The sequence below is a fragment of the Juglans microcarpa x Juglans regia genome, chromosome 1S (genome assembly GCF_004785595.1).
Source record: "Juglans microcarpa x Juglans regia isolate MS1-56 chromosome 1S, Jm3101_v1.0, whole genome shotgun sequence".
Taxonomy (NCBI): Eukaryota; Viridiplantae; Streptophyta; class Magnoliopsida; order Fagales; family Juglandaceae; genus Juglans; species Juglans microcarpa x Juglans regia.
This window is the reverse complement of record NC_054595.1, coordinates 14,834,379-14,855,704: the sequence shown is the minus strand read 5'-3', so window position 1 is coordinate 14,855,704 and position 21,326 is coordinate 14,834,379. Positions and strand designations below refer to the sequence as shown.

General features: G+C 37.1%; 2 pseudogenes; both read right to left on the bottom strand.

Annotated features, from left to right (window-relative positions):
* Positions 1-1,536: 1,536 nt before the first annotated feature.
* On the bottom strand, positions 1,537-3,324 carry LOC121247336 (annotated as a pseudogene).
* Positions 3,325-12,252: 8,928 nt separating this feature from the next.
* On the bottom strand, positions 12,253-14,061 carry LOC121246698 (annotated as a pseudogene).
* Positions 14,062-21,326: the final 7,265 nt, after the last annotated feature.

The following is a 21,326-nucleotide window of genomic DNA, read 5'->3' as shown; positions in this document are numbered from 1 at the left end:
TTGTCTCTATACAGCCGCATCCAACTTTTTGAAAATGTATCTTGGTGTGTAAACCATAATCAACCACGCAACAAACATCTATCTCCACAAGAGACAACTGTCCATTTTCACATGTTAGGAATTGTGTTTGGCTACCACAACATCCATTTCTCACTAGTACTCTATTTACACACTAGAAAGATGCTTAAAACTATTAAAGTTGCTTAGAACCATTCAATACTTTTAATAATGAGCTGTAAAAACCAGTAGAGCCAAAAACATGTCAAAAAGAACTTGACTAATCATGAACACCAAAATCATTAAACATGGTTACAACTTGGTTACAACCGTTCAATAACATTACAAGTGAAAACCAAAAAATACATGTACAAAATACAAAATTCAACTTGTACAAAATATATATTTTCCCAACATGGTACACCAACTCCACAATATTTACAACTTGCACAAAATACAAGCTCCTCCCCTCCATTACAGCTATGTACAATTCAGTTAATATACTCCAAGTCCCATATTGTCAAACAACAAAGTCTCAAAATGACCACAAAATACAAAGTCTTCTACTTCAATCAATAGTGAGGATAACAATATCATTAAAGTCCCAAATCTGCATTAAATGTAATCAGATATCAACATCACGTTAACTTCATTTTTATTTGGCTAAAAAGTAAATATAAAAAATATATTTAAAAATGTTCACAAGTGTCTATATCTACATCTTGGCTGATAGGAAAATAAGGAGTGCCCTCATTCACCAGCGAAACTGTGTGAGGTTGTATCTATAAAAACACAACAAAAAGAACATGTTAAAATAGAAACACTAAAATATATGTTGAAAAAAATAAATAATACCATTATCGTTGATTGTGTAGTCAATGGATTACTAAAATCAGGTAGGAGATGAGTTTGGGTCTCATATTCAGATAATTGAATAGACGTCTGATCACCCATGATGAATAAATGTTAGAAGCAAATGTAAAAGCAATTATATAGGCACATATTAAAATAGAAACACTAAAATATATTGTGAAAAAAATAAATAATACCGTCATCCTTGATAATGCAATCGATAGAGCACTAAAATCATCAAGCGAGATATGAGTTAGGGTCACGTGTTCAGATAATTGTGCAGATTTCTGAAAACCCACGATGAAAATATTTTAGAGACAAATGTAAAAACAATGATATACATATGATTTAACCAACACATCAAAGCACATGAGTAACGTTATTTTGTTTACTCTTTCGGATTTTTTGTTTTTTTCTTGATTTTTCCAACGTAGATTGTTTTCTCTTTGATAGTGGTCTCCCTTTACTTTTCACCTTGATCGGACTTAGCACCTTATCACTATTGCCCCCCATGGGAGCACTAGGAGGACAATTAGAAGCAATTGTCCTGCCATCACAAATTGTGGTCATCTGTATATATTCTCTACTTATATGTTCTAAATGACACATCAACTTATTATAACCATTCTCGCTACAAGATGCGGCTGATGCTATTTCATAAAACTTGTGAACCAATTTATGATATCGTTATGCCTCAGGATTTTCACAATGCTCATCGTAATTGCTCTTCACAAGTGTATATCTTCGTCGTAAATCTTTCCTCCAACAATCAATGATATATTTTGAGGGCAATTTGTTCTTGTTTAAGTACGTCAAGACACGCAAAGCATGTCTACATACTATCCCTTTGAATACAAACAATAGACAAGTACATTTTAATTCAAACTCATCCTCGTTAAATGTAACCCAAAAATTTGTCCGTTTTATGAATCCATCTCTGATCTTCACCACATCGGCCACTTGATAGGTATATAATCCATCTTCTAAGCTAATCAAATCAGCACAACAGTATAAAAATCCTTGAAACTCGTCCTGAACTTCTTTGAATTTGGTGTTGGTGTACACTTCTTGCAGTTGCCTCTCAATGGAATAATGACTAATACATGGAAACTGAGTGTTGAAGGAACTAAAATCAGCAGCCGCCTCATTCTCAACCTTTTGTCTCAAGGCATTATCATATTGTCCAACAAATTGTTTTAAAGTTGTTTTAGAATTTACATATCCATCAGAAAAGGCATTCATACTTTTACTTCGCTGCGTTGTAGACATACCAGCCCAAAAAGTGGTTTTAACATAGGCTGGTACCCAAAGATGCGTCTCAGAATATAGCCAAGTCAACCATGCATTATCATGGAGGTCATAAGCCGTGAGTAGTGCTTGCCACTGCTCCTTAAATTCATCACAAGTTAAAGAGTCATATACACACTTTTGTAAATAACTCTTAATAGCTTCATACTCAAAGTATGCTCCAAGTTTTTCTGGCAATCTTTTCATAATATGCCACAAACAGAATCTGTGTTTGGATGCCGGAAAGACCCTTGCAATTGCATTTTGTATTGCCTTATCTTGGTCAGTGATTATTGCATTTGGAGATCGGCCACTCATACAATCTAACCTCGCTTCAAACAACTATTCAAAAGTCTCTGTATCCTCGCTTGATATCAGCCCACATCCAAGTAAAATAGATTGACCGTGATGATTTACTCCCACAAAAAGGAGCAAATGGCATCTTGTATGCATTAGTCAAATATGTAGTATCGAATGTTATTAAGTCTCCAAAACATTCATAAGCAGCCCTACTTCTAGCATCTGCCCAAAATACATTTCTTAACCGGTTTTTATTATCAACATCCATCACAAAATAAAACCCCTCATCCTTTTTTTGCATTTTGCAAAAATAGTTATGGAGTGCTTCCGCATCTCCCTCCCAAGCCGAAGTAACCTTGCCTCATGAAGGTAATTACGACAATCTCTTTCTCTGAAAGACAGATTCTCATAACCCCCTGCATCAACAACAAGAGATTTAAAGTTTTTGCACACGTGTATTCCGGCCATGTCATTTACTTCAAGTTTCCTCTTTGTGTGAGAATCTAACTTCTTGTGGCATTGAAAAAACATTGCTTTACTGGGACTTAAAGAATGAGTTGGTTCAAGCACAACGCATGACAAAGTAAACTTTCTATCAGCACATAGAGATGCATTAATCCTAGCCTTGCACCCAAATTTTTCCATTGGCCTAGGTTTAATAATATTCGAAGATGTGCTTCTTGATATCCCTTCCTGCACACATACAAGAGTGAAGTATTTTAATTTTCCATCATTCCCAGTCCTAGAACTTCTCTTCACCATCCCAAACCCTACCTGTTTTGCATATTTCATATAGTATGATCTCACTTCTTCTTCTGAATCAAAACACATTCCAACTTTCGGTTCTTCCACTATTTCATGCCCATTATTTCTACTATAATTTTCCATAGCTCACCCTCATTATCCGCATGTGAGACACCGGACTCCATTTACTGCAATAATAAAATAATAAATATTTATATTAAAAAAACACTTCACATCTAACTATATATGATATTAAAAGAAATGGCTAGGTTATTTTTTTACTAGGTTATGCAATAACTAACTGTCAAAGGTTCACGACAATTAATATATAAATACTCCCCAAAAGTGGTTTTGAAATATATATAATGCAAAAATAAAATTTACCGACATGTAGTGGATGATGAGGTGTAGTGCAACATTTGTTTCTTTTGGCGATATCGGGAGAGCAACTTGTGGCGTACGACGTCGGGAGTGAAGCTACATAGTGATGCATAGGAAGGGGAAGAGAGTTGGGCGTGGAGGTCACCGTTGGCTTGTGGTGGTGATCGGTGATTTTTGTGGGCCACAATTTGTGGATTTAGTGTAGGGGAACTAAAGTTGTCCATGCTTAACCCAACTAAAAATAAAGAAAATAATGTTAATAAAGGAGAGAATGTCGACAACTTCTCTCAGAACAGAGCATGAGAAGCCAATAGCTTATGAAACTCAAAAAAACACCATCTTAATAAAATCTTAGAACTATTTTTATACCAAAATTACCAATATGTATTTATCTTTGCTTGATACTGTTGAACACATTGGAGCTTCTAAGTTTTTAATGGGATGGCAATGTGCCACAAGTGTTTTAAACTAATTAGTATGATTTTTTATTGCTTGTTTTCAAAGAAAAAGTCTCCTTACAGCTATTTGTTGGGCCACTAAATAGATTTCATGCATTGGACGCCAAAAACAAACAAATATTTTGACTTTAACAAAAAAAAAGAGCAATTTATCAGATAAAAAAGAAGCAGTTTGTGGAAACAAGCCATGGTGAAAAAGAAAAAAAGCTAACACATGAAACTATGCCAGAAGGCCGCACGAAAGACTTCCCAACAACAAAAACAATCTTCATTGCCAAAGCTTCCATGACAGAGTATGACCACATGGTGTGCTCAACAGAGCTCACACTAAACATCTCCATTGTCTTTATAAAAACTATGCTAAATAAATTCTCTAAAATCAAAGGGAAAAAACACTAGAGAGGGTATGTGTTAGAGACATGCACTGCTTGAATCTAGTTGGATAGGGTAAATCCATGATTTTGGTGGGTTAGGATTATGTGATTGTGAGTGTAAATATGATTATTTCCCAGGAAATGGCAAGAAATTTTTTTGGACCATTGTGCGTGTAAAGCAATTATTTTTTTCCTTTTGAATAGAAGATGGATATGTTGTGGAGTTTGATTGGGGACTTGGTGGCATGGGGCAGAGTTTATTGAAAGAGAGAACTCTCCATGATGCCGATGTGGACTGTGGTGGCCGGAACAAGGACTTTGTGGAAGAAAAAGAGAACAATGACAGTAAAGAGACTTACCTATGGCAGTATCGATGCAGATGGTGGTGGCCGGATTTACAGAGAGACTTACCTTCGGCACTGGTGTGGATGCAGGTGGTGGCTGGATTTTAGGTTCGAAATTTCGGGCAGAAGAGTTCGAAATTTCGGGCAGAAGACGTGAGGTGCGATGCAGCTCGCCTTGTGGGAGAAAGATCCCGAAATTTCTCGGTTTCTTTTTTTGTTAAACATCCCGCCAAGGCTTTGTGGGAAAAAAAAAAAAAGGAGGAAAAGTAGTGACACATAGGATGTTGTATAACTTGTTGTATAATTTGATGTGGGTTTATCGTTTCTCATAAAATATTTATAATCATGAATTGTATAATTATCACGTAATCGTTTTGTAAAAAATGAATAATATACGAAATTTATATGAAAAAATTAATTTTTTAAATAGTGGATCTTACTCTTTTTTAAAATGATTACGTAATATATACGTACTTTACTATTGTTTATAGAATTATTCAGAAGAAAATGAAGGAAAATGAGAAAAAAAAGTAGAAGAAAAAGAAGAAGAAAGAGGAAAAAAGATGGAAAACGTTGGGTTGAAAGAAAGAGAGTTGTGCAGCTAAAGCCTATTTGAGAATATAATTATTTTTAGATATTTTTATATTATTTTATTATTATTTATAAATAATTTTTTATTTTTAATAAATTATTTTATTACTATTCAAAAATAATTTGAGATAGTATAAAAATAATATCTCGTGGTTAGGGCTTTTACGGGTCACGAATTCAGGGTCACAAATGTGAGTCATTGGATTGGGCCAATCTGATGGGCTTATCCCTACAACCCAAATCTTAAAGGTTTTACAAATTTTCAAATTTTTTGTTAATATTTATTTTCATATTTTTTCCAAAAAAATTAATTCAATAATACTGTCTTTTTTTATTATTTTTATGTAAGGATTTATTACTAAGAAAATTCTAAAAGATATATAAAATTATTTCTATAGATTATTATTCCAAAAACCAGAAATCATTTTCATATCATTCATTTGTGTATATTGATATTTGTATATTAAGATTAGTGATTATTTGCCTACTTTTGTACAATATATATATATATATATATATATATATATATATCCATATTGTTTCCCAAAAACTTACATGAATAATAATATCTCTTTAAAAAAAATTTTAAGAAAGGTAAAAGACATTATTAGAAAATTATAAATATTTTGTAAAAAAAAAATTCATGAAAATTCTACAACGATAAAATTATTTCTGTATATTAGTATTCCAAAATATAACAATCATATAAAGTATTCCAAAAAGTTATTTCATCTTTCTTATTTTTATATTATTTTTATTTGAATTTAAAGCAGTTAGAAAGATTTGATGAAGGAAAAAATAATTTTTAATTTTCATATTATTTTGAAAAAACGATTTAGATTAAATGAATAATCATATTTTTCAAATTATTTACTACACTTAAGGTAAAAAAAAGACATGTATTATTATGTAGAAAATAAATGCAAGCACTACAAATTGCCTGAGTAGCAAGCACATGCATTATTTTTCTTTTGTGATCACTGTATATATTGTTACCTATTTTTGTGTCATGAGTTTGTATTTTATGTATGATAATAACAATGCTGGTAAATCCTTTGGTCACTGAGCATGCATGATTCCTACAAAATGCTTTTAAATTTTATAAAATTTTATAAATACTTTCATTAATTTGCTCATAATGTCTTTGGCTACTGGCTATTTTGTGCTTGCTAGGCAAACAATGTATTTTCTTTTTGTAATGTTGCATTTTCGTTTACGTATTTTGGATATCTCTATTTTTTTTATTCAAATATAACGTGTTTCTGTGCATGGCTTGCACGTGCCCCTCGCACTAGCTTGTACCCAAAAAAAAAAAAAAAAAAAAAAAAAAAACATTTACAAGAAAAACCAATACATATAGTGGGTTTGCATATGGTTTGCAGGGCTTTGACTTATACATAGTAGTGTTGGCGCGATTCCTAACCGTGTCTGCAATTTGCTCAACCAACCTACAATTAATCATAGAGAGTGCCTCGGGGAGCTTAGTGGAGATGCCTTTGATGGTTAAGTAGAGAGAGATTAACTTCTCTTAATAAATAGAATCAGCTACCCTAGAACATATATGATAAGCTATTTATAAGGGCTGAGGTGTCCTAGATGGCATGATCCTTTCAAGGGCACGATTCTTGGTGCTCACTATGCTATCATATCTTTCATGACTAGGATTTTGCCATTGATAGCGTCCTTCTGGCATGGGTATGTCATGCGAACTTATCTCCATGAATCTCGATCTTAGAGGGATATGGTTGGTTGAGATTCTTTGTTGAATACGATGTCTTCCTTGTGTTTTATCTCTAGGCTCATACGGTGCATCTTGTTTAGTTTTATCCTTTAGTCACCCTCAATCACGTGAATCCTTTGTGACTATGCCATTGGTCACTAGCTATTATTTCCTTGCCGATAGTGTATATTTGTGTCTAACAATTACTCTACAAATTCTTGTCGCACATGCGTCATTGAAATTTTTTCTTTTTGAAGCTTACCCTTTTGAATTTACTACACGCTTCCCTAGACACATGTTCCTTTACCCTGCGTGCATTGCTAATTTTTCTGGACACATTTGCCTGTTGTATGGTTTGTTTGACATCTTTTTCCACCTACCGCATCATGCAGTATGAAATCCGATGGGTAGTTTGACAAACTTCATACTCGTCTATTCATGTAGTGCAAAATGTGAGATTTTGTTTGGCATGTTTTTTCTCATTCCAACATGTGGCCCCTCCTTGGTCTCACTTTTGCGCTCCCTTGCAATCTCATTTTCCCATAACCGTTGCTCTTCTTATTCTTCTTCTTCCCCACTACCGCTTTTGCTTCAACTCCCCCCTATTGCATTCAATCGTTCTCTTTCAGTTCATTTCTTCCTTCATCTCCAAGCGTTTTGTAGTCTTATATTTGAATGGCTCCCAGAAACATTTCCTGAAATACTCCCCATTCTTCTTGTTGCTTTTAAGGGGAATTAGTGGATTGTTACCACCACCTAGGTGGATCAAGATTTTGTGAGAGAATGGTATAGTATTCAGGGTTCCATGAGGTTAAGTCTTCTCGGTTCTCATAGTGGCATAGTCCACTCAGAGGGGGCTACTGAGTATGTCGTGCTCTATATCGGCACGTTCTCCATGGGGCTGCGACTTCCTTTCTACGGCCCCATCTTTGACATTTTGAACTATTTGGGTATAGCTCCCCCTAACTCCTACCCAACGCTTGGAGGATCTTACTATTCTGTTACGTGGTGTGAGAAGGCATGACAGGTATCAATGTAGTTGCCGTTTGCGAACTTGTTGTCAGGACATCCACTTGGAGTTTCAATATTCCCAAGTCAAGAATTGGGACATGAAGTTAATTTTTTTTTTCTAGGATAGGTTGGGAGTCCCCTACCAATGAGGCTTCCTGCCATGAATTACCAATCAGAGCTTCCTAGTGTTCTCTCCTCCACAGTCATTGCTTTGATGTTTTACAAGGGAGATGTCTCGCTTGGACCATGTTTATGTGTGGATTAAGAGAACTCGGATTTTGTTAGCTTTAAGGTCGCTCTTACCAGGGAGAACATTGAACATTTCTTGATTATGCCAGACAAATTACGCTTTGTCAACCACCAAGTCTCAAGCTCCACTCCCCCATGCAAGAGGGCTGACCCTCTCCCTTGGACCTTAAGGGCAAGAGGCCATGCACAAAGAGCGATGATCCTCATGATGGGTCATGCGTTCGTTGTGACCCTGCTCGACATGTGGTTGCTACACAGGGCTTCAGGGTCCCCCTGTCGTCTCTGCTTCAGGAGGTCAACGGATGGCTAGGCAATCGTGGCCCCATTGCATGCAGACCATCTTGAGGATATGATTGGTTAGGGGGCCCGGGACTTAGACTTGCTCTTAGATCCCTAAATTTTTGAAACGATTCTCGATATGTTACTCGGCTCCTTCTTGGACTTTCTATTTGAGCCCGTTTCACCATTGTCCACCTCATCTTCGGCTTCCAGAGACTCCGTTGAAATGATAGAGGTGGATAATGAAAGAGGCATCTTGGATGTTATTGAGGACGCGATGCTGAAGTATGTGCTGGTCTGCCTGTTCCTCTGGAATAGGCGCGAGACTGGTAGGGGAAGCTTCATCTGACCCTCTAGAGTCTCCTACTAGGGAAGTAGCAAACTCCACAGAAGATGCCCTTTTGTTAGCTGTTGCTCTTGAAGAGAAAGTACCCGCAACGACAGTTAATGTTAGTGCATGCAGCGTCTGAAGAGTTGGTGAAGGTGATACCGTTTTCTCTAGTCTGGTTAATTCTCCTTCTGTCGTGCCTTTGTCACCTAGGAAAATGCCTTTCCCTATTGCCTCTCTTTTGACGAGGGCTTCTTTGGAAGTTCCTATCAAGGTAAGGGAGCCTCATTCTCTCGAGGCAATTCCTCAAGGGTCCATGACTAGCCAGGGGACTTTTGACTCCACTTGGGAACTACTCATTTCATTTGTCCTAGAAGCGGGTTAGTCTTCCGACCCATTCATTGCCAAGATAGCTAGGGAACTTGGCGACTTCCACGCCTAGTTACTTGATTATGTTCATAATTGTCCTTGGCCATTCCTTGTAGGGTCTATCTTCTCTAGCTTAGTTGGTTGCCTGGCGCCAATTCGGCCTAAAGGAGAAGGTGCAGTCTTCTCACTCATTCATGGAAGGAGACCTTCAAGCAGTCTTCGAGGTGGTGGAGGAGAATAACGATGGCAGGATGCTTAATCCCGCTTAGGCAGCTACTCACACGTGCATGAATTAAAAATAGTCATGTTGAATGCTGAGATATTGAAGCTTTGGCACGCCTTGGCCTCTGAGAGGTCTTCCTTGGCAAAGATCCAGAGTGACCTGGACCAGGCCTTAGAGCACGAGTGTTAGGAAGCTCAGGCCTTGGGTTGACCTTGGGCATGTATCTTTACTCTGTAAGATTGTTAAACTTAGCTTGATCGTATGCGTGTGCATTAGATGTTTTGTTGCCAAAGAAAATATCTAAGCCTAACAACTTAGCCTACGTATGTTTCCAAGCTTAGCTGTTTTGTTGCGTAAGGTTTGCTCGAAAGCCATTCTGGCAAAGGCTAGCACCAATCACATGCTTATGCGTTAGTCTTGGTCACCTATCCTTGGCCCACATATGTTGCTAGGCTTAGCTGTTTCATTGCAGGAGGTACTGCTATTGTGGCAAAGGCTAGCTTTGGTCGCATTCACGTGCATTAGCCATGGTTGCTTGTACTTTCCTACATATGTTGCTAGGCTTAGCTATTTCGTTGCAGGAGGCCTGCTTGAATGCTATTGTGGCAAAGGCTAACCCTAGTCTCATGCGTGTGTGTTAACCTTGGTCACCTGTACTTGGCCCCCATATGTTGCTAGGCTTAGTTGTTTTGTTGCAAGAGGTTTGCTCGACCGACATTGTGGCGAAGGCAAACCCCAATTGTATGCATGTGCATTAGCCTTGGTGACTTGTGCTTAGCCAACATATGTTGCTAGGCTTAACTGATTCGTTGTGGGAGGTTTGCTGGAACACTATTGTGGTTAAGGCTAATTTTGGTCGGATGCACATTAGCCTTGGTCACCTATGCTTTGCTTGCATATGTAGCTCAGCTTAGTTGTTTCAATGCGAGATGTTTGCTTGACTATTGTTGTGGCAAAGGCTAGCCCCAGTCACATGTGCGTGGGTTAACCTTGGTTGCTTGTGCCTAGTTGGCATATGTTGCTATACTTGGCTATTTTGTTGAGGAAGATTTGCTCGTTTGCTATTGTGGCGTAGGCTAATCCCAGTCGCATGCATGTGTGTTAGCTTTGGTCGCTAGTGCTTAGCTTGCGTATGTTGCTAGGCTTTGCCTTTTAGTTGTGGGAGGTTTGCTCGACCGCTATTGTGGCGAATGCTAATCCCGATCACATGCGCGTGCGTTAGCTTGGTTGCTTGTGCGAGTGTTAACCTTGGTCGCATGCTCGTATATTAATAGTTCTCACTGCTCGCCTTTGGCCTGTCGGTGGAGCGGGAGACCTACTTGACTGCGAGCAAGGTAGAAATACACATTATTGGTGAGGAAAGAGTAGCTGGATTGAGGTCGACTAAAAGATAAAGTTCTGGGAAGAACTCGTACTCAACAATGAATGTATATAATCTGATATGATATATTACAATATATAATCTGATATGATATATATAATAGATATGTTCTCGTATTTCTCGAAAAAGCGATTCGATTGATGGGATTTGGTATGATACTTATGAGATCGATGAGTTTTTTCAAACATCGGAAAAAAAGTGATTCATTTTTTTCATTTATACGAATAAAATATTTTGATCAATGTCAACCAATTGTATCCCTCTACAATCGGGATTCATGGAGATATGTTTGCATGAGATACCGATGCTGGAAGGATGCTATCAATGGCAAAATCATGCTCATGAAGGTATTATACTATATTAAGCACCAAGAATCGTGCCCTATAATCATGTTATATAGGACATCCCTTCCCTTATAAATGCATACTAGGTATGTTTTAGGGCAGATAATTCATTTTATTAAGAGAAGTTAATCTCTCTCTAACATTAATTTTTGGAGGCATCCCCCATTGAGTTCCCAGAGACTCTCTCTGGTTGTAGGTTGGCTGAGCACGTTGTAGGTATCGCTGGAAAATGTACCAACATCTAGCATTACCCTATCCAAAATGTGCATCAAAATGTCATTTGAGAAGTGCTTTACAATCTAAAGCACGACATCAAGTACCAATTTATAATTTTTTTTTTTGGGAACAACCATTTCTCTTTTTCTTGCCAAATTGATATACTGACGGCCCATTTGGATGCAAATGTGAAATGAAACCATCTCACATTATCTCATCTAATTTCAACTAATAATCTCATTATTATTCACAAACCATCTCAACTCATTTCACTATCCAAATGGGTCCACGTGGATGATATGAGCGCACTAAGTGGTGCCCAGCGAATATATATGGCACATGATGATCTAATACTGAACAAAACGCTTGTATTTGAGATATTGGAAAAAGCCAGATCCTGAGAAATGTCCTACCGCATTTTATAACTTTTATGCTCTTTTCTGTTTCTGTTGGGTATTTGAAACAACTTTCAGAGTATTTATCTAAGGCTTGCTTGAAATTGAAAAGGCTTCCCTGGCTCGGTAGCTTCACAACAAACTGTCTTTTTTTCATTTCAGCCAATTAGCGGTCCTAGAACTATGCCAACAACTAGTCATCTATTTTAATCCAACATTCAATGAAGTGGCAGTGGCTGTGAGATAAATCACTAACCATTGAAACAACCATCTTCCTCTACATCCTAATTACCACTCCTTCAATCTCATAGCATTTCAGTATACATGCTGTTAGTAAATGGGTACCCATGACCCATGTAGTGTTTACATAGGTGGAGAATTTATTATCAATTAAATAAGTTCCTATCGGTTATTTAAGTACTACACTAATTAATTAACTTCCTCCCACAAATAGTTAATTAACTTTTAGGCAAATTAATTAACCACTCCGATCCCATCAGGAGACTCTTAAAAGAGAGTCTTTCATACATTAGTTTTCTAGCTTTGCAGTAAATGTACAAACAAAAAGCCTCTTCCTTTCTTTACAATTTCCTATAGCAACCTGCATCTTAGGCTATATGAGTGATTTAGATGTACAATTACAACAATTTGACGTGAGTTGTAAGACGAATAAAGATATGAACTTATGAGAATTTTACTTGAAGTAATTCAAATTAACCTGGTCGGCCACATACATTTTACCTTAACTTTTCCATGAAAAGCTTGAAATCATTGTTTGAAGAACCACCCTCCTCCACTGCTTGCAAAGCCAAACTCTTCCATTTCTTGACATTTCTCATGACCTCTTCCCCTTTCCCTCCACCTCCCATCACCATCTCCAAGCACCTCTTGATCTCTTCCCTTCTCACAATCCGTTCTTCATCCACCCCTGCTTTAACACCTATTCCCCACACCTCCTCCACCAACTTGGCGTTCGTAACTTGGTCAGAAAAATGTTGACATGCCACCATTGGCACCCCTGCCCCTATACTTTCCAGTGTCAAGTTCCAACCGCAATGCGTCACGAAACACCCCACCGAATGGTGGCATAGCACCTCCGCTTGTGAGCACCATGGTACGACCAACCCTTGCCCTTCTTCCTTCAACCTCTTCATTACCACATCATGATCAACTAATTATTGTCCTTCCATCGTCGGCTCTGAAGATCGGATTACCCATAAGAATGGTCGGCCTGAATCTATAAGTCCATGCAAAATTTCTTCCGTTTACTTTCTTTGCATCGTAACCATGCTTCCGAAAGACACATAAGTCACTGAGTGATCTGGCTTTGAGTTCAGCCAATTAAGATAATCCTTAGTGCTGCTCTCGAACAACTGACATTCAAAAGAAGATGCATCGGATTGGCCACCTTTTCCGTTGAACAACACAGACGGAATCAGTGGTCCAAGTGCCATTGGATTCATACTAGCGATTGCTTTGATTGCATCAACTTCTAGAGCAGCAAAGGTGTTGAGGATCACGCATGGATTCAGATCTTTTTCCAGGGTCTGGATGTGTTCTTTAATGGAAGGGATGATTGAAGCGTACGGACTGGTCGGCAAGAGAAAGGAAGGCAATTTTGTGGATGCAAAGGGGGGTAAACCTTGTAATTGGACAGAATTGGGAGGCTCAGAACCAAAGCTCTCAAACACACCGTCTTGGCTGTTGAAATAATGGTGGATTATGTCCAAAGCTGCAGTGGACTAGATGTAGAAAAACGTAGAAGGTATTCCTACTTGGGGTGCGACTTCAGTAGCCCAATGCATGAAAAGGGTATAGATCAAGCAGGTGACTCCCCGGTGCTCATCCGAGAGGCGTCGAATCAGGTCGGTTAGTGTTTGGGAGCTGACGCGCTTGATCTTGGAAATGATGTGGGAGGGGTCGTCGGTGGGCTTGATTCCGTCATCGAAACCATCCGAGAAAGAGGCATAGGATAAACCCTCGAGGGAAGGGAAGGTTTTGAGCTGCCGGAGGCCGTGGACGGTGGTGGCGAAAGTGACAGCTGCACCGGTGTCTATCAGACGCTTGGTGAGTTGGAGTGTAGGGTTGAGGTGGCCTTGGGCAGGGAAGCATATGAGAAGGAAGTGGTGGTGGTGGTTGTTCATGATGGTTAATTTCTTCCTTTATTTTTTCTTTCCTTGATTAGCAATTTAGCATGCATTTGGTTGCTGATACAATGGCTTTAATTGCCTTTATTAGTGCATCGGAGACTGATATACACACATGCATGGCCATTCATTGATCTTATCTTTATCTTTTCAATTTGGCTTCGTTTGGAAACACAACTCATCTCAACTCATCATTACAATTTTTTCAAATTCCAACACAAAATATAATAAACAATTCAACTTTTTCAAATCCCAAAACAATAATAATAATAATAATAATAAATATTCTAATAATATTTTATCAACTCAACTCACTTCAACATCCAAACGCACTCTTAGACTTTTAGGACAAGCAACATTATTGATAGGGTGTAACCAGTCCGGTCTGGTCCGGTCCGATCTGATTTTAGATAAAATTTAAGATTGAATTAGTATGCACCGATTAACCTCCTAAACTGGTACATTCGATTTTATTGGTTCCAGTCCGGTTTTTCTATTTTAATAAAATGTAAATTTATTAGGCTATAAAATGTTATTAATATATATTTTATGTTTAAAGTATATGATCAAATAAATTTTCAAATTTAAGATTAAAATTTTATGTTATAAATTATTATAACATTATCTTATATATAATTATAATTTATATTATTATATATAAAAATTATATATAATATAAAAAATATTATATATAATATTAAACAAATTAATTTAAAATATATAAAATAGCGAACCGATTCGGACCTAAAAAGCATAGAATCGAAATCGGATTGCTTTTGAAACTAAGTCCAAAACTGGTCTTAAACCGGACTAGTCCAAAATCGGACCGATTCTATCTATACAGACTAGTCCGATCCGATTTTTCAAATTTTCAATTAAATTTTACACCCATAATTATTGAGTTGATCTTTGATGCCAATGAAGCAAAGGAAGTGAGGGACGAACTCCACTATCTAGCCTAATCATCAATTTGACAAGTGATATGCATGTATATAACTTTGATCAGTGTCAGCCACCAAACTTTGTTTACAAATATTGGACAAACGGCCTATGATCAGTAAGGCTTGTGACACGTAGGATTGATTACGTACGTAAAAGATTAGGAAATTAGTAGGCGAGAGGCTAGGTCTTTCTAATCATAGGTACATTAATTTTTCCTTTTTTTTTTTTCTTAAAAAAAAAATAGAGTTTGGCTCTGCATGCTATTGGAGGAATATGAAATTCTTTCGACTGTATTCAGAGTTTATCTGTGGTCAGATCTGGATCAAATTTTCAGAAAACTCTGGTAGGACCACATTGGCAAAACTTTAGACCAAAATTAAGGGGCTCCATGCGTGTTTCTAGCTCCACAGGTGCCTTGATCATTTCAAAAGTCAAGTTGGTCATACCACCAATAATAACTACTACTGTACAGACTTGCTGTGCAAAAAATATCTCCATTGACTACGTATACCTCATCCAAGCGCCGGCCCTAATTCCTCGTAGAGAGAGAGAGAGAGAGAGAGAGAGGGGTAGATTCCCTCTATATCTAGAAACCCCCTCATCTCTCTTTCGGTGCAGCTCCTCCCTCCCTCGTCTCTCCTTCCTCTCATCTCTAATCTTTTCATTTTTCATTTTTATTTTTGGATGTTTTTAGAATTAAGTATGGCGAAAGCCCAATTTGCTACTCTCCGGCGTCCGTCAACCACCATGCGCCTCACCACAAGCTTCTTAAGGTACCAATCTTTTAGACGAGCAAATAATTTCGCCGAATGGAGTGGCACGTGAGCCACACGTGTGACCCAAAGAGAGGGCATGTATTCCATGTGCCACCACTCAGGATGTCCTTCTGCCGCCATGCGCGGTCTTTCTGGATCTAAGACCTCCGGCTACTCCAGACTTGAACGTCCGCCATACCCCCAGGGTGGCGCGTGGCTCTCACACGCCATTAGAACCACTGTTTGTGTTGTTTTTTTTTCAAAAGTTGAAAATGTGGATCTATATCTTTCATAGATGTAATTCGTTATTTTTTCATATTTTTTAATTTTTATAATGTCTTTCATTTTTTAGAAATAAAAATAAAAAAATACAATCTCTTGGACGTTTGTCCGTAGAGTATGGTTTTCTCAACTCCGTCTATCCAAAACAGAGTTAATCAAACCCCATACTCCGTCTATCCGGGGATTGATTAACTCTGTTTTGGATAGAGTTGTATTAGCTCTTAGATTTTAGATATGTAGAGAGGTTTACAGCATTGGACTAGACCATGTCAGTCACGGGTGTATATTGGGGAGCTATTAATATTGTAGTTGGCTTGTTATGTATGTTTCAAGTTTAGTTTGTAATGTCCATTATTAATGAACGCAACATGCTTTCTACTAAAAAAAATATACCTCATCCAAGCTACGAAAAAAATACATCGCGAATCTAGGATTTTGGAAAGGCTTGACATTATTGCAAGGATTGCATGTTTTGGTACAAAAATTTTCATCTTAAAAAAATGCAATTTTCCTTCCAAAAGACTATTAGAGACAAAAAATTTCGTCTCAATTTCATCTCCCAAAATTTGGCTCAAAATTTTTTTGTAGACGAATATTTTTTTTCGTCCCTAAAAAATACTTTTATGGACGAAATGTGGTTGACTGATTCGAAGCCGTTTAGCCTAAAATTCTTTTGAGCACGAAACTATTTCATCCTAAAAAACTGTTCAAACTGAACATTATTGGTTCAAACAATCGGTTAACTGTTCGAACGTGTTGTTAATTTAATTAGAATGACACCAATTTATTTGATCCCGTTCGAATGAAGCAAGTGTTTGAACGCTTTCTTGTTGTTTGAACAAGATGATTTGTGTTCAAACATTCATAATCCGATTGAATGCCCTTGAAAAAACGTTCGAATTAAAAATTATATTCAAACATTTAGTTTGAGGAACCTTGTTTGAATGGTTTATTCTCCATTCGAATGATGAAATTTTTTTTCAAACATAACAGTATGCGTTCGAATGATCAAACATACAGAGTGTTCAAACGCACTAGTAATCCATTCAAACTGCAGTGACAATTTCATTTGCATTCAAATGGTTTTGGGTGGTGGAAAAAGTATTCGAACGGTAATAATTAATAATTGCCAATCAAACTGAATATTTTCTGTTTGAATAGTAATCACTAATAGGAAATGACAAATTTAAAATAAAAAAAACTACAATTACAAATTATAATTAAAATATCACATTATAATGAAATGAAAAATTGTTCAAATATTGCAATAAGTCAAAGTAAGTCAATAGACACAATGTAATAAAATTAGTTCTAAGTTGGTGGCGGCCTAAAGTTTTGGGACATCATGAACTACATCTGTTCAAAAATTTTTTGGGATTGAATTTCCATCTGCCTCTACATGTCTTGTTGTAATCGCGCCTCTATATCCATTTCCAGATGCAATTGATTCTCCAACTCTCGTTGCTTGGACTTCAAATATTCAATCTCGAGCCTTCCTTCTCTAAGTCCCAAGAGTTGTTATCCAATTTGCTTTGAGAAGAAGATGAGGTTGAGGAGTAAGGCTTCACGTAACGTCTTAAACCGCTTAAATATCAAGAATGAGGTTCAAGAATCTAAAAAAAGATCTCAACATCGTTAACGGAGGATTCATCAGACGCAACAACATTTTGCCAAAGTGAAACCATCTTCTCCTACAAAATCAAAACAAAAAAGAAAAATCATTACAGATAGTATAAATAAAATAAATATTATTAGGCAATACATAAAAAAACACTACACTTACATAATTTGTTTCAGCTTTGGGACTTGTCCAAACACTATCATGATTTGTATGTGATTTAAAATACAATTGGGTTATGTTATAGTCAGCAGTACTATCTTGTTCCTGAGAAAGGAAAATATATGTTACAACTTCAATCACAAATGTTCATATTTTATTATTTAAGGAAAACAAGTATAACGTTATTATTTTCTTTGACAGTCGATGAAAATCTAGAACCCGCTTGATGGTGTATCGTTAAATTTGCTCTATTTGCTTTGTTGACAATGCATTGTACTGATTTGATCACAAAAATTTTATGCATTAACTGTAACGCCCAGATCTCGGAGGTTCGGAGAGTTAGCTCTTAATACTTAATATCAACTTCAATAATACAACTATAAAATCCAAAAAAATTCATAAAATATTAATTCATTTATTCAACCCAAAAATCTATGTTCCTTCATAGGGACAACAAAGAAATTTTCAGTAACATAAATTAAAACTCTCTAAAAACTCAAAAATATCCTTAATTCATCAAATTAAAATAAAAAAAAATAAATGAATTTACTAACTACGACTCTCAAATAAGTACTTGTACCCTCAGACACTTATTTTACTATGATCATCACACCTTGCTAAAACTTCCTACTCTTGTTCTCTAGATGAACCATCAAAATTATCTGAAAAATATATGGAGATAAGAGGTAAGTTATCAACAACTCAGTAAGTAGAGAACATATACTAGTGTGTAAACATGAGTATTTATAGAGATCAAAATGCAGAACAAAACATTTTCATTTTTAGAGTATAGAAGTATAACATGTTATCAAAACATCAGAGCGAAGACTTAGAAATAATTTCATTCAAAAATATCTTTTGGCATAGCATAAATGATGATGATGATGATCATTAGAACATCATATAAGAACAGAGACCATGTATAACTCCTGTGGTAGGGTTGTGCATCTGTGGATAGCTAAGCAGACATAAATCACTCTGTCACCAAGGTGTGCACTCAAAACAAAGACCACTACTATAACCCGTGGCAGGGCCGTTTCCACTATTATAACCCATGGTTGGGCCGTATCCACTATTATTACCCGTGGTTGGGTTGTATCCACTATTATTACTCGTGGTTGGGCCGTATTCACTGTTGTCACCCGTGGTAGGGTCATAACTGAACAGAGCAGAAACAGAATCAAATTCAGAATCAGAGAGTCATACCAAAGGTTTTCAGAAATCACATCTTATCCAACAGAGTACTGAACAAAATCATATCATTTTCGTAATCAAAGCAGATCCAAAGCATAATTACATAATTATGCACAATTTTCATATTCGCTCTTTTTGCATAGGTCAGAAATAGAATGTAAAAAACAAGCTCATGTCTACACCAATCATAACAAAAATGCTTTCTCTTTCATCAGAGTTCATTGAGTAATGACAAACAAATAACTAAGGTTATTTTCACATTTCTTTTCAAAACATATAATGCACATTTTCATAAATCAACCTTAGTTTAATTTTATTTTATGCAAAGTTTAGTACAGGAACCCCGCTTACCTGGACTTCTTAACTTTTTAGAATTTTCATCAAATTCATGTCGAGTCAACAATAAATCGTTACCTATAAAATAATCACGTAATTCCGTAAATTTTCAATCAATCACAAATTTACACCATTTAAGCCTAAGCTTCTACTATATCTATTTTAATCATTCAATACCTAAAAATTCTCATAACTTTAAAATATCCTCGTTTTCTAAATTTCCTTGATATCAATCAACATTTAAGGTAAGCACTTGTAAAAATTTTATTAAATAAAAGAAAAATAGTTGTAATCATAATTTAAATGTTTAAAATAAAATTACACACTTACTAAAAAATAATTTGCTGCCAATAGTACAATTTAAAAATCCTATTTATTTTCTAAACAATTTCTTATACTTCCCACAAAAATCATGTAAAAACAGATTTAATATAAACAAAATTCCAAATTGAAACCATCCAATAATAAGGGCAATATTGTAATTCCATATTCAAATAGTATGTAAAACTAAGTTTACGTAGACTCTAAAGAAAACATTTCTTGCATTTTCGGTGAAACAGTTGGAGAGGATAGGGGCGCGAGGTACTCACCGAGATGGGAGGAGCTGCGTGTGGTGTGGTCAAGAAGGTGGCTGTCCCGCCGGTGGGGCACTGAGAGAGAGAGATGAGTGAGAGAAAAGATGATAAAAACATGGTGATAGAAAAGGGGAGAGACGGAGAGGAGAAGCAACCAAAGGCCGTGGCCTTACCGAGTGGAATAACCAACGAGGGTGACGAGAGGTACTCGGCGGCACTTGTATGCAAAGGCGATGGCGGCGTGGAGGGCTAATGACATTGTTGAGTTCACTGCGCCGTGGTTGGTGTCACCTAACATAACAAGCTTGCTCTGTTTTGAGCTGCAAAAACAGGGGTGCAACTTGCTGCTTTTCTGTGAGATGGGGGTGGCGGCGCACTGGGTCGTAGGTTGGTTGAGCAGGTGGGCATTCACGGTGGTGGTGCAGGGATGGCACTATGGAGGGTTGTAATGTAGAGGCAGCGGTGACGCACACGTGTAGGCTTCCGTGAGGGTGTTGGATGGCAAACGGGGGTGCAAAGATGATTCCGTGTGTGGCTGTTCCACAGTGGTCTCATGGTTGACGCTAGGAAAACTGGCTGCTGGGCTTCACGCAGTGGTGAGGAGGGGCATTGAAGTTGGACGGTGGGAGGGGCATGCAACGCAACGCCGTGTATACTATCTTTATGGCAGTGTACGTACTTCGTGGTTTAGGAGGGCAGAGGTTGTTGTTCTGCAGTGGGGGCTTGTGTTTAGGAGGAAGAGAAGTGTGTAAGACGTGTTTAAGGCGCATAAATATAGAAACAAAAACTGATAAAAAAACCCTAGAGAAAACAAAAGGGAGAGACGTGAATTAGTGCATGAGCATGGAGACGTGTATTGCATGGAGTCGGATCCTAAGTTCCCACGGGCTTGGGCTTCTGGGCCCATTTCAAAAATAAAAAAAATTTGGGCTCGTTAGATCATTCCAAAAAAAATCTCTTTGGTTTGTCCATAATACTTCTCATAGGTCGAAATATATTATTAATACTATTGGGCCTATAACCTATTTCCCAAAAAGAAAAAAAAAAAAATACTCGCTAGGCTTTTCCTTAAAAAAAAAAAAAAAATCAAACATGAGATTCATGTTGGGTCCGGGTGTTACATTAATTGCCTCTCAAATGTTCATAGGACTTGAACTTGGTCATCAACATGGATTCTAGATGAACAATGTTATAATATGTTGGAGACAAAACCTACTAGAGGAACCCCCCAAGAGTAAAATGAGATTATTGAAAAAACAGAGTACTTTATTAAAAGTTGTTCGTAGCACTTATTAAAGGAAAACAAAATAGACATATGCTACAAAATATGACTTAAAATTGTAAATAGATCAAAAAATCCTAGGTGCCTCAAGCCTCCAAGCCATCCTGAACAACCTACAAAATATGACTGTCCATTGTGAGATGGGCGTGGCGGCACACTAGGTTGTGGGTTGGTTGAGCAAGTGGGCATT